The 12,013-nt window shown below is 41.8% G+C and overlaps 1 protein-coding gene across 2 annotated transcripts in view; it reads left to right on the top strand.

The window, feature by feature from the left end:
- The first annotated feature begins 2,825 nt into the window (after nt 1-2,825).
- ASCC3 (activating signal cointegrator 1 complex subunit 3) overlaps nt 2,826-12,013 on the top strand; it is a 252,139-nt gene continuing 242,951 nt past the window's right edge. The window contains exon 1 of one of the 2 annotated variants that reach the window (XM_030235642.2): nt 2,826-3,020. The gene's annotated coding sequence lies outside the window, so the exon portion shown is untranslated. The remainder of the gene's footprint in view (nt 3,021-12,013) is intronic. The other variant, XM_050973217.1, reaches the window with a different exon arrangement.

Below are 12,013 nucleotides of genomic sequence, written 5' to 3' on the forward strand. Positions count from 1 at the left end.
AGACTGTGGTGAGACCAGCTATCCCCCTGCAACCCAAAAAGGTCCTCAGTGGAGCAGCACAAGGAGGAACCCACACCAGAGCAGGTGGATGTCCAAAGGAGCCTGTGACCCTGTGGGAAGCCCACACTGGAGCAGATTTGCTGGAAGGACTTGTGATCTCATTGGGGGTCCCACACTGAAGCAGTGTGGAAGGCACACATGCTGGAGCATTTAATGAAGAACTGCAGCCCTGGGAAGTCTCACCTTGGAGTACTGTGTCCTGTGGGAGGGATCCCATGATGAAGCAGGTGATGGGTGTGAGTAATCCAACCCCAGAGAAGGAAGGAGCAGCAGAGACAATGTGTGATGAACTGGCTGCAGCCCACATTCCCTGTTCCCCTGTACAATTGGAAGGAGCAGAGGCAGAGAATTAGGGAATTGAGTTCAGCTCAGAAAGAAGGCAGCAATGAGGAAAAGGTGATTTTAGGATCTGGTTTTATAGCTCATTATTCTACTCTGCTTTTGACTGGTAATAAGTCAAACTAATTTTTCCCCAAGTTGAGTCTGATTTGCCTGTGACAGTAATTGCTGAGTGATCTCTCCCTATCCTTATCTCAACCAACAATCCTTTTGTTATATTTCTTTGCCCTGTCCAGCCGAGAAGGGGACTGATAGAATGGCTTCAGTGGGCACCTGATATTGAGCCAAGGTCAGTCCCTCCTCCCGGTGACTTTTAAATGAAGTACTAAAATCTATGGGAACAAGATGACTGTAAAGAATTACAGCTCATTTGAATAACAGCACCTCCAACGCACTGACTTTGCTAGCATTGCAGTTGCAGCCTGCATGATATGATTACTTTGTAATCATGGGCAATAGAGATTTGGAATGTTTTCTGAGGAACCTGCATTATTGTCACATAATAACATTGATTTAAGATTTTTCTCCCAGTGTTGGTAACAGTGACATCTGCAGAGAGCAGTTAGTTTTTAGAATGCTAAATACTCTCATCCCAGCAAAGATTAATACTGATACAAGGACATCTGCCAGGTTCATCTTTATCAACAGAAAATGAATTTGTTTTGTTTTTTTTTTTTTTGGTAAGACGGTGATTTAATAAGTTTTCCATTGTCAAAGTAAATACAAGGTTATTTTAATTACTAATCTATTTCTTTTCTGAATCAGAAGTACTCTTCCAGTAACTAAAATTCATGGGTCATATATTAGCATTAATGTTTAGTTGTTAAAAAGAAACAAAAAGAGTCAATTCAATAGTCCACAAATTATAATGCTCAAGTCAATAATACCAGACAGTAATTCAAGACAATAATGCCAGCTGGCAGTACTCAGTGACCATAAACTGGGATTGGGTCTTGTGAGTACCCATTGTTCTCCAGGTGAGCAACACTGGTTTGACTCCAAATGCAATACTGCTTGGTTAACGAACACGTGAAGTGAGGAGTACAGTGGTGAATTGACTCCTGTAAATTTCCAGGGTGTTTTGCAAACTCAAATCAGATATGTTTCTCAGTTCTCAGATTCTACAATATTAAGTCTACTTGACTGAAACCTTTTTTCTCAAAACTGAATTAGAACTTCTCGTGTGGCTATGCCAGAAGAATTTCATGCAAAAGATGGAGAAAGACTATTTACACCTTTTTATTGGACGTGCAAGAAGCATAGCAGTCAAATAAAGGCCGAGTCAGTGAACAGCAGATTTACACAGTAATGAATATTGAAATGCTGCCAAAAATCTGGTGCAACACAGAAGAGAATAAGCAAAGGATTCTTTAAGACGTGGACATCAAACATCATATGCCTTCCAAAAAAATTAGTATATGCTGAAGGAAATGAGATTTTTTTTTCCTGAGGCACATATTTAGTCTACATTATGACACCTGCATTTGACAAAATTAATTCCATGCAATGTCTAGCATTTCTAGTACACTAAATATCTAGCAGATAATATCTTTATTGAAAAGCATCACATTACACATACATAGAGTGTATACATATATGTATCTATATATATATATACACACACATACACAACTGAGGACATAAGCCACTTATTTAAATATTTAAAGAGCTTGCTTCAAAAATTATAAAACTGAATAAGTGGAAAAGCTCTAGAGGCACACACTGAGGTACACACATGGTTTGGCAAGAATTATTTGTGCAGGGGATGGATGAGCTGCTAAAGAGCACTGAGGGCTGAAGGGCACGGACACCCACATCCAGGAAAGCCCGAGGCACTGACACAGGAGTACAAAGTCTTATGAGGAGAGGCTGAGGGAGCTGGGGTGTTGAGCCTGGAGAAAAGGAGGCTCGGGAGGAATCTTACTGCTCTCTACGACTGCCTGAAAAGAGGGTGTAGCCAGTGGGGGTCAGCTTCTTCTCCCAGGCAAGCAGCCACAGGACGAAAGGACAGAGTCTTAAGCTGTGCCAGGGCAGGATTAGTTCGGACATCAGGAAAAATTTCTAAGCAGAAACCGTGATTAGACATTGGAATGGGCTGCTCAGGGAAGTGAAGAGGCACCGTCCATGGAGGTGCGCAAGACTGCACATGTCACCTGGCGGCATGGTTTAGGTTACAAGGTGGTAGACGTTCGGTCATAGGTTGAACTCGGTACAGATTACGTCTTTCTCAATGCAACTGATTCTGTGATTCTGTGAAATACTGCTGGGAGCTGCCGCCACAGCGTATTCCACGCCGGGCCTAACTGGGGCGGGCGACAGGGCTTAGCAGCCGTGGCACCTCGGCGAGACGCGTTTCGTCTGCACAGAGAACCCGGCGGAGGCGCGGCCTGTAGCCGACGTAGGCCCGAGCGCGGCGCCGGCTCGGCGGAGCGCGGAGACCCGGGCAGGGGCCAGCGAAGGCCAGCGGAGGCCGGGGGCACCGCGCCAGCCCCGCCAGCCCCGCCGCGGGAACCGGCGGAGCCCCGCGGGCCGCGCCGAACACGGCCCCGCCCGCCCGCTGTACGGCAGTGTCGCGCAGCGCCGGCTCTTGGCGGCAGCGGAACCGGCGGGCCGTAAGGCAGGTGCGCGGCGGGCGGGGGTCGGGCGGGCGCGGCGTGGGGGCCGCCGGGGAGGCCCTGCGGCGGGCGCTGCTTTGCGCCGCCGCCGCTGCGGAGCTGCGGTCCGGCACCCCGGTGGGGAGTGGGACCGCCGGAACCGGCCTGCCCAGGCGCGGAGGGGCGTTCCGCCGCCGCTGCGCGGGTCTCTGCCCGCAGCCCCCGGGGCAGGGGCGTCGCTGCGCTGCTGGCGAGGCGCGGGGTTCGGGGCAGCTGGGCCGCGGGGTTGGGGCAGCCGGGCCGCTGGTCGGTGCCACGCGGGCAGGGCAGGCAGCGTGCCCGGGGCTGGCAGCGGGGCCGGGGCTGGCGGAGCGCTCGCCGTGCCCCAGCCCCGGCGCGCACCGCGGCCGGTGAGGCAAGGCCGCTCCCAAAGGCCCGGGTGCCGTGGGCTCCCCCCTGCCTTCCGGGCTTTGCTTCTCGGAACGGCTTGGCTGACGGGAGTGGTCAAGTGGGAAACGCACCGCTGTCGAATGTCCTTTCAGTACTTACTACTGGTCTTAATAAATGCAGAGAACCAGAAGTGAAGAATGAAAAAAGCATGTGGTCGTAGTGTGTTTTCCTTTCGGGTACTGCTTCATTTTGGATGGTAGTGGTAAACTGACAGCTTTGCTAAGAAAACACTTGACAGTCTTGTAGTAACATACGGCTTACAGTTCAGGTGCTTCAGGAGTGTGTATCATATTGGAATTCAAATAATACCTTTGCTTAGAACCTTCTATGAGTTCTGAATGTAGGTTTTGTTGTTGTTCTTAAAATACTAACATTGCTGTAGACCCCTTTAAGTCTAATGGCTTTTTAAACAGTTGACTCTAAGGTAGTTCTGTTGAAGTGAAACCACTAAATGTAACTTCTGCAGAGAAAAAATCTAATAGTCATGCTTAGTTACTTTCCAGAAGATAGACTTGAGTCTAGCCAATGACTAGAAAAAATACTGGAAGTTTCAGCGACAGTACAGCAAGAGTTATGTATGTCCACATGGTAAATTGCAGAGCTAAGTTTTTGGGAGGAAGTAAACCAAGCCAGCTGTCAGGTCAGATGCAAACTGTCCACCTAAAGATGCCATTGAGGTGGTGTGTCTGATTAAACACATGCTGCTTTTCAGCAGATGCTGTAGTAAAATGATTTCTTTTGGATCTGACTTGCTCCTGACCAGAGGAGAGTAAACTTGCACAATCTTGGAATGATATGTGTAGATATTTGGAGAAACTCTCATCACATTTATATGGGAGTACAGACCAACTCCCAGCTAGGGCTGTTATGCACTGTGTAAAGGCCTATATACACTATTGTATGTATAGTTTACATGTTAGACCTCAGTTTTCTCTGAAGGCTAGTTGGCCTTTGGAAGAGGTTAGGTCACGACTTCCACTGAATCAGAGAGAAGGCAAGAAATTGTCAAATGGCAGTGTTCTATTCTGACAGTTCTGTGTTTACAGAACTTGCTTTGAAGCTAAACCTGAAGCTTCTGGAGCAGGTCTGGTAGAAGGCTATGAAGATGATTAAAGGACTGAAACATCTCTCTTACAAAGAGTGGCTGGGAAAGCTGGGCCTGTTCAACGTCAAGAAGATACATGTGAGAGGAGACCTCATAAATGTGTATAACTGTCTGAAGACAGGGTGTCAAGAAGATGGATCAAGGCTCTTTTTGGTGGTGCCAAGCACTAGGACAAGAGACAGTGGGGAGATGTTCATGGGCAGGAAGTTCTGCTGGTACATAAGGAAGAACTTCGTCACTGGGTAGATGACTCACCACTGGAACCAGTTGCCCTGAGAGGTTGTGGAGTCTCCTTCACTGGAGATACTCAGGAACTGTCTGCACTGTTCCTTGTGCTTTAGGATGGGCCTGCTTGAGCAGAGAGATTGAACCAGATGATCCCTTCAGCCTTACCTGTTCTGTGATTATGTGATCAAGATGATTGTAATTTGGCCTCTAAAGTAGTTGCAGTCCCTTGCTTCTCAGTATAATTTTCAGTTTTTTATTGTGTAGTGTTAGTTCTGTTTTCAGGAAGAACATTTATTGTTGAAAAATATTTTTTTTACAGAGTTAATAGAAAACTCATCCTTCATAAAAGGCTGATGTATATTTCTGCAGGTCCTGTTTACCTACAGTGCTTTTTCTGAAAAAGTTATCCTTTATAAATACTAAATACTGAGCTCGGGCTGATCCTTGTTATTTTTGCATGTTTCATTGCTCTTCTGTTACAGGAGCTAGTTACAAGTAGCTACAGGAGCTGCTAATGGGGTGTGGAGGTGGTTGGGGGAAGGAAAGACCCATGTTGTGTTTCTCTGGTTAGTTATAAAGCTAAGTTTATTTGGAAGCTGTTAAAGGCGGGATTAATTCTAGCTCATATGGGTGTTTTGAGTGCTGAAGGTTTCTTTTCTCCCTCCTACAAAATTTTCCCTTAGAAAATTGAAGTCCTCATTGCTCTAAATAACAGCTTACTGTTTTCCTGGTAAATTGTTTGTAGTAACAATTGTTGAAGTTGGTGTTGAGCACTTTCTAGCCTACACATCTTCTTAAACTGAATTATGCTTTAATGTTTTGAAGAGAGAACTGAAACCAAAATCTACTCTCTAGTTCAGAAAAACTTATCTAATCAAAAGCAATTTAGCAAATTATCTATAATGGGTAGCTGGATGTTTGTTAGAAATATAACAGCTGATGTCTGAACTAAAAAGAGAAGGAAACAAGGGTAGAACCCAGAAACAGATTGAGAGACTAGAATCATAAATCCCAAATTGTAATCCTCAGAATCTCTGCTGTCATTTCACCCTGTAGCTCTGTTTTCAAAGATGTTTTTCTAGTGTCTCTCTCCTGTAGCAGCCAGTAGGAGGTGCTTAGGTGATCGACTAAAAAGAAAAAGGGAAGACAAATCCAATTATACCTTCACTTTCATAGTAATCCATGATTTAAATGACTGATTATCACTTTCTAAGCTGTTGAGTATCAAGGTAATTGATATCCGTTAATTCATCTAGGCATACCTGAACTTTTAGTCTTTTTGGCATCTTGTGGCAATGAATTCGCAAATTCAATTATGTTCTTTACAGGAAAGGCATTCTACTTGGTGTTATTCTCACCTTAAACTATTAAATTTTGTCATGTACCTCCGTATTCTTACATTATGAGCAATAGTCAGTCATTGTGTATTTAGCCCTGCTTGCTTTTTAAATATCTCATCACATCACAGAAAGGAGCAATTTTGTGTTTATTGCAAGCACTACCCATAAGAAAATGCACAGTCAGGGCATTCTTTATGCTCATCTCTCTCTTAGGAATTTGATCGCCTCTGTTTGAGCAATGCCAATGTGAGCACATTCCTTTACTGGGTTTAGGAGTTAACTTTCATCACGGTAGAAGTGCTTGAGATTTGTGGGTAAAACAATGTTGATAGCACAGCAATGTTTTGGCTGCTCCTGGCCTGCACAACATCAAAGCTTTCTTCCACCTTCTCTCCCCAGCAGATAGGCAAGGGTGTGGACAAGAGGCTGTGTAGGGACACAGCTTGGACAGTAGACCCAGACTAACCAGTGGGGTGTGCTGTACTGTGTATTGTCATGCTCAGAAATAAAAATAGAGGTAGAGGAAGAAGAACGGGTGGGTTTTTTGCTTTCGAGATGTCTGGTTTTTAGAGATTAGTAAACTGGAGCTTGTAGCATTGGTCACCCTGTGAGATGTGGCGAGCATTTCTTTCCTTTACTTGGAGGGTATTTTTCTTTTTCTTCATCTGTTATACTGTCTGTATCTCAACCCTGTAAGTTTTTTTCTACTTCCTGTTTTCTCCTCTGTCCCACTGTGGAGGGTGAGCAAGCAGCAGCAGCATGGCTGCTGGCCAGGGTCAAGCCACCCCAACAGTGCCCAATCACCTAAAAATGTGATTGAAGGAAGCAATAGCAATAGCAGCACCCTATGGTTCTGTGGTGATGGTTCTCAGTGAATTAACTAGTGTTGTGAAACATCCCTATTCTGGGTGTTTCTTGAGCTTATTGTAGATATAGATATTCCTCTTGATGTTGTACATGACTGTGTATAGTTCAAGGAAAATCCATTAAATTGGACTGAAGCCAAGAAAGAGTTAAGCTTCAGCAATGTGAACTGTTTGAAGTTAAGCTTCATAGCAATGTGAACTGTTTGAGTATTGCAGAAAGGGCAGTTGGTGTTCTCAGTCTTCTATTCACTATGTAAACATGTGGACTAGAGTTTGGTGGCCAAACTGTTGCTGGGCGCAGCTCTGAGATGCGAAATAAAACTCTTGTTCTTTTTCTGTGTCATTAAGTCTAGTAGGTGCTGGAGAGAAATAACTTTAAAAGGAAGGTGCAGAATGTTTTACCAGGTTGATATTTTAGGGATAGAAAAGTTGCTGGCTCTCCCCTTTCATTGTATGTGGAATTTTTGGGTATAAATTATATTCTTCCTTAGACTTTACTGTTCTAAAGCATGATTTTACTCTGAGCCATCTGTTACTCTTTTTTGCCCAGAGGTATGTTGGATGTTTGGCCTAAAAAATAGATTTAATCTGTTATTACAGGCCTGAATCTTAAACATAAATAGGTCTTACAGCAAGAAGAGATGATTGTGGAATGATAGGTTGGTGATTGAAGCATTTGTCAGGTGAATTGTGGAGCAAATTTCAGTTTTCCAGTTGTAAACTGGATTCTGAGAAGTTTTCAGAATAAGTAGATGACTTTGTACAGTTGTGACTTCCTTGCCTGCATTCAAATACTATGTAAACCATACCACCATTTAAACAATTGCTCCTTTCTTTGAAACTGGTGAGGACTGCTGAACTGAGTCACTCAGTGTCTTTCTATTTGGAAACTGGATTCTGATGAATTTGCTCAAGAAATAGGAAGGCATTAGTCTTACCTACTGCTCTAAGGGGGAGCAAGTGTACAAAAAATCAGTAGACGAGGCACTTCATTATATGGTTTAGTGAGCATGGTGGGATTTGGTCAAAGGTTGGACTTGATGATCCTGGAAGTATTTCCAACCTTAATGATTCCATTATTCTAATGTGTCCTCTTCTTGAAAGATTCAGGAAGAGTAAAGACGGTCTCTGAAAGTCATCTCTTCCGTTTCTTATAAGAAATTTATTACTCGTGGTGAGTTGACCACAGCCAGTAGCCAAATGCCCCCCCCTTACCTCTCACTAACTCATTCCCTTTGGCTGTGAAATGGGGAGAAAATAGCAGATGTTCAACAGTTGCTTGGAAGACAAACCCCATAAGTGTGGATGTGTGTCTTTGTTTCCCTCACCCCTTGCCCCTCCTTTCCCAGTGCTTTTACTGCTGAGTGTGACATCATATGGTACACATCTATGTTGCTTCCAAAACATGAATATAAATAAAATGCTTGGTTGTATAATTTTCTTGTTAGGGTAGCATTTTTGTTGCTGAGGTGTCTTTGAAAGTTGATTGTGTAAGTCTGAACAGGCAGCCTATGTGCCATGCTAAATACTCATAATAACTGTTCAAAGACTTTTAATTGTTCAATGGCAGAATTTTGTATAATATGTGTGTAGTATCAGCTTACAGTACAATTTTCTAAAATATCTTAAGAAATTTTACATACATTCTAGCAGAATATGGCTATTACTTGAGAAATGCAGCCATTAAAAAAATGTACAGCTGGAAAAATCCTGTTTTAACCACCTCAAATCACTAGAGACATAATGGGGCTATTTTCCTTTTTATTATATCTGCCAGGAATAATATTATGCCTCAGCTGATGTCCTCCTCATTTTCTTAGGTAATAAGCAGAAGCGTTTGCAAGCTCTGAAAAGACAGTTTGGGATTTCCTCACTGTAGGAAATTGTACAGGTGTCTTTCTCAAAATATCCTCTTGCATATATATGGCCAGCATTATAGACAGCCCAGGAAGGATCAGCAGCATTTGTTAGTTTTGATTCTAATTTGCACTTTCAACATTGCAGATGCCTTTTTTTAAGTTCTAATTCTCAACTGCAGTAACGATGAATTATCAATTAGAAAGCTGTTACTTGCTAGTCATCAAATAGCTGATGTGCTGTTTGAAGTGCCTGTGTGGCATGTGAGCTCTGAAGAGAAGACAAGGGCTCCTGCCTTTAATAAAATTACTTTATGTGACTATGTATCTATCCAACAGTTGAGTCTTGCTTAAATGTATTTTTAATTAACATATTTTTTTTCTTTGTAGAAGAGTCTCTGCCTTGAAGTAGGCATCCTTTCAGGCACAGGGGTGTACTTATAATGCAAGGTAGAGCTTGAATTAATTTTTTGGCATAAATTTTTAGGCTGAAATTCTGACTTTTTTCACCCCTGTATCCTACCAATGTTGAGTAATATTTAAACTAAATCAAGTGGACAGTGGTCTGGCTTGGAACAGCTTATTGTGTGTCTGTTACAACCTTGGGTTTCTTTACAATTCTCTTTGTGGGGGAGGAGGTGGTGTTACCTCCAGGCAGTAGGCAGAAGTTCAGAAGCGGAAGGGATCGCCAAAAGGCTGGAGTGATTTGGACTGAAAAGCTTGTCTTGATAGGTTGATTTTTGGGACTGTCTATGCATCTTCACTACATTAGGTCAGTGAGCTGCCTTATGAATGTGCCTCTGTCTGCTTTTCTGATAGGAAATACCAGCTTGTAACTTTTTAACCACTGAGCTGGACTGAACCTTTAGTGTGCCGTGACAAGAATCCAATAGGGATAAAAGGACTGTTAGACCATGAGTGGTTAATTTATATGGACATACCTTTGGAAAAGTTTTTATATATGTTGACAGAGACTTTTAGGAGGAGGAGTGTTAGAAAGACTGAGGTCTAATGTACTGTATTCAGAATTAAAATACTATTTAGAAGAATTATGGATAAAATACACAGCTTTTGGATCCTTGTGTATTATTGGAAAGATACCAACTAGAGAGTTTTCTGCAAACTCCGTCATGGCGTTCTTACTCCTTCCCACCTCAAAAATTATGACAGGTATCAAATAACATACTGAATGATAGAAAAAGCATAAAGGACATTTTTTAGAAAATATTACAAACATTATATAAAATTAAATGAATGCAAAATATCAAAACCTTGCAAAACATAACAAACACTTAAAATTGCACAATACTCTTGCATTATTTTAATTAAATTGATGCATTTGTGTGGACAATGACATCTGGTTCTTATTTTATGTAATGAGTAATTTTCTACATATTTCTGTATTATTTACTGCAACCATTGGTAAAAAGTCTGACTCAAAAGTGCTGGAAATAGGATGACTTTATTTATAGCTGATAGTTTGGGAAACATTTTGTTTAGTGATAGCCAGAGTTGGCCAGAATCTGTGTTTCTTTTGAAGGCCATTTTCATACTTTTAGTACATGACAATTAAATTAATTTTCTTTCTATTACTAGAAAGGCTGTAGAATCTACAGCTTCTCTCTTAACTGGTCTAAAACTCTGCATATCTCTGTTCTGAAAAATAATTCTGTAGTTTAGGTACTTGTAGGTTTTCTGTTTCAGATTGCTAGCCTTACCATTATTATTACCAGTTGTATTGATAAAATTGCTTAACACAAAAAAAAAATTATTATTTTCTCTAAATGAGAAATCCTGCTTCAGTGCTTTCATAGAGTAATTGTTCTGTAAGATTAAATGTGAATCTTGGCATAAGTTACACTGTGCTTACACAGCTACTGTGTGTTGTCTGCAAGATGCAAAGACTTTATTGGCCGTAATTAATTACTAAAGAAGTCATCAAGAAGGAATCTCAATGTTTGTCAGACAGTTACTTCAGAACTGACATCCTGTCTTTGCAGGTAGTATGAACATTGCTGATGACTTTGCTGTAAAGAAAGTGAATGACTTAGTGGTTAGTAAGAAGTAAGACAGCAATCCTACTCATACCACCTCTCTTTTTTGAGTAATAATGTACAGGCAGGGTCTTAAGGATTAGTGTACCTGGCTTAGTCTTTTATTATATTGCATTTGAGATCCTTTGTAAATGCTGAAATAGGTTATTTTTTACTCAAAAGGAGTGTTAAGTGTTGCCTTCAGAAACATTTGGGAGAGTGCTCCATATATAAAATGATCCAATACCCACCTTGAGGGTTATTGAAACCCTATTTTGAAGGAAATCAGCATTAATTATGAAGGATAATATGGCGTTGAATGGCTAATAAGCATCCAGTTATTTAGAGCTGGGGGATAATTCAGTATTTGAGACATTTGTTTAGTTGTCTGTAAATATGGTAAATGATTTGGGTTCTTGAACACATCTCTGTGAGACTTAAAAACCTTGTAATGGCGAGTAGTTCACACTGGGGGCTTTATCCTTGTATGCACTTGCTGTTCACTACAGGAGTGTGTTACAGAGATTTTTTTTTTTACTACCGTCTGAGCAGGTTCTCCAGCGTGCTCTCAGCTCAGCAGTCATGCAGTTGTGTATTATACATGTATTGTTATAGCACTTATATTTACTGAAGTGCATCCCACAGCCTCACAGCCATCCTCACTGCGATGCAGTGTGTGTTACCTAGCTGTCATTAACTGAAAACTTTTTTCTTTCTCTCACTTACCTATTATTTTTCTTCCTCCCTTTCCTTCCTTTGACCACCTACATCCCTATTTACCTTCCATACATTTCTTCCTTTAGTGACAAACCTTTCTGGAACAGAGCAAGATTCAACCCCTGAGGTTGTTTTCACCCTCTGTTGATGGCACAGTGTGTAACAGAGGCACAGAGAGCCCCATAGAAAACTTCAAGCAAAACTAAACAAATGACACCTTCACCATCCCCATCTTGTGTTTGTGGCTTATGCCTAGTGTTTAAGTGAATATACATGTAAGATATATTGAAGTTGGAAATTTTCTTATAGTACATCTCCATGTGTAAGGCAACTCTCAAAGTTCCTCTTGCTTGGGATACAGTTTATCTCTTGCTGCAGGGAACTTAAAAGTTAAGGCCTTGAAGAGTAGAACTGCAGACATTTTT

This window comes from Serinus canaria, chromosome 3, assembly GCF_022539315.1.
Source record: "Serinus canaria isolate serCan28SL12 chromosome 3, serCan2020, whole genome shotgun sequence".
In the NCBI taxonomy this organism is placed as follows: Eukaryota; Metazoa; Chordata; class Aves; order Passeriformes; family Fringillidae; genus Serinus; species Serinus canaria.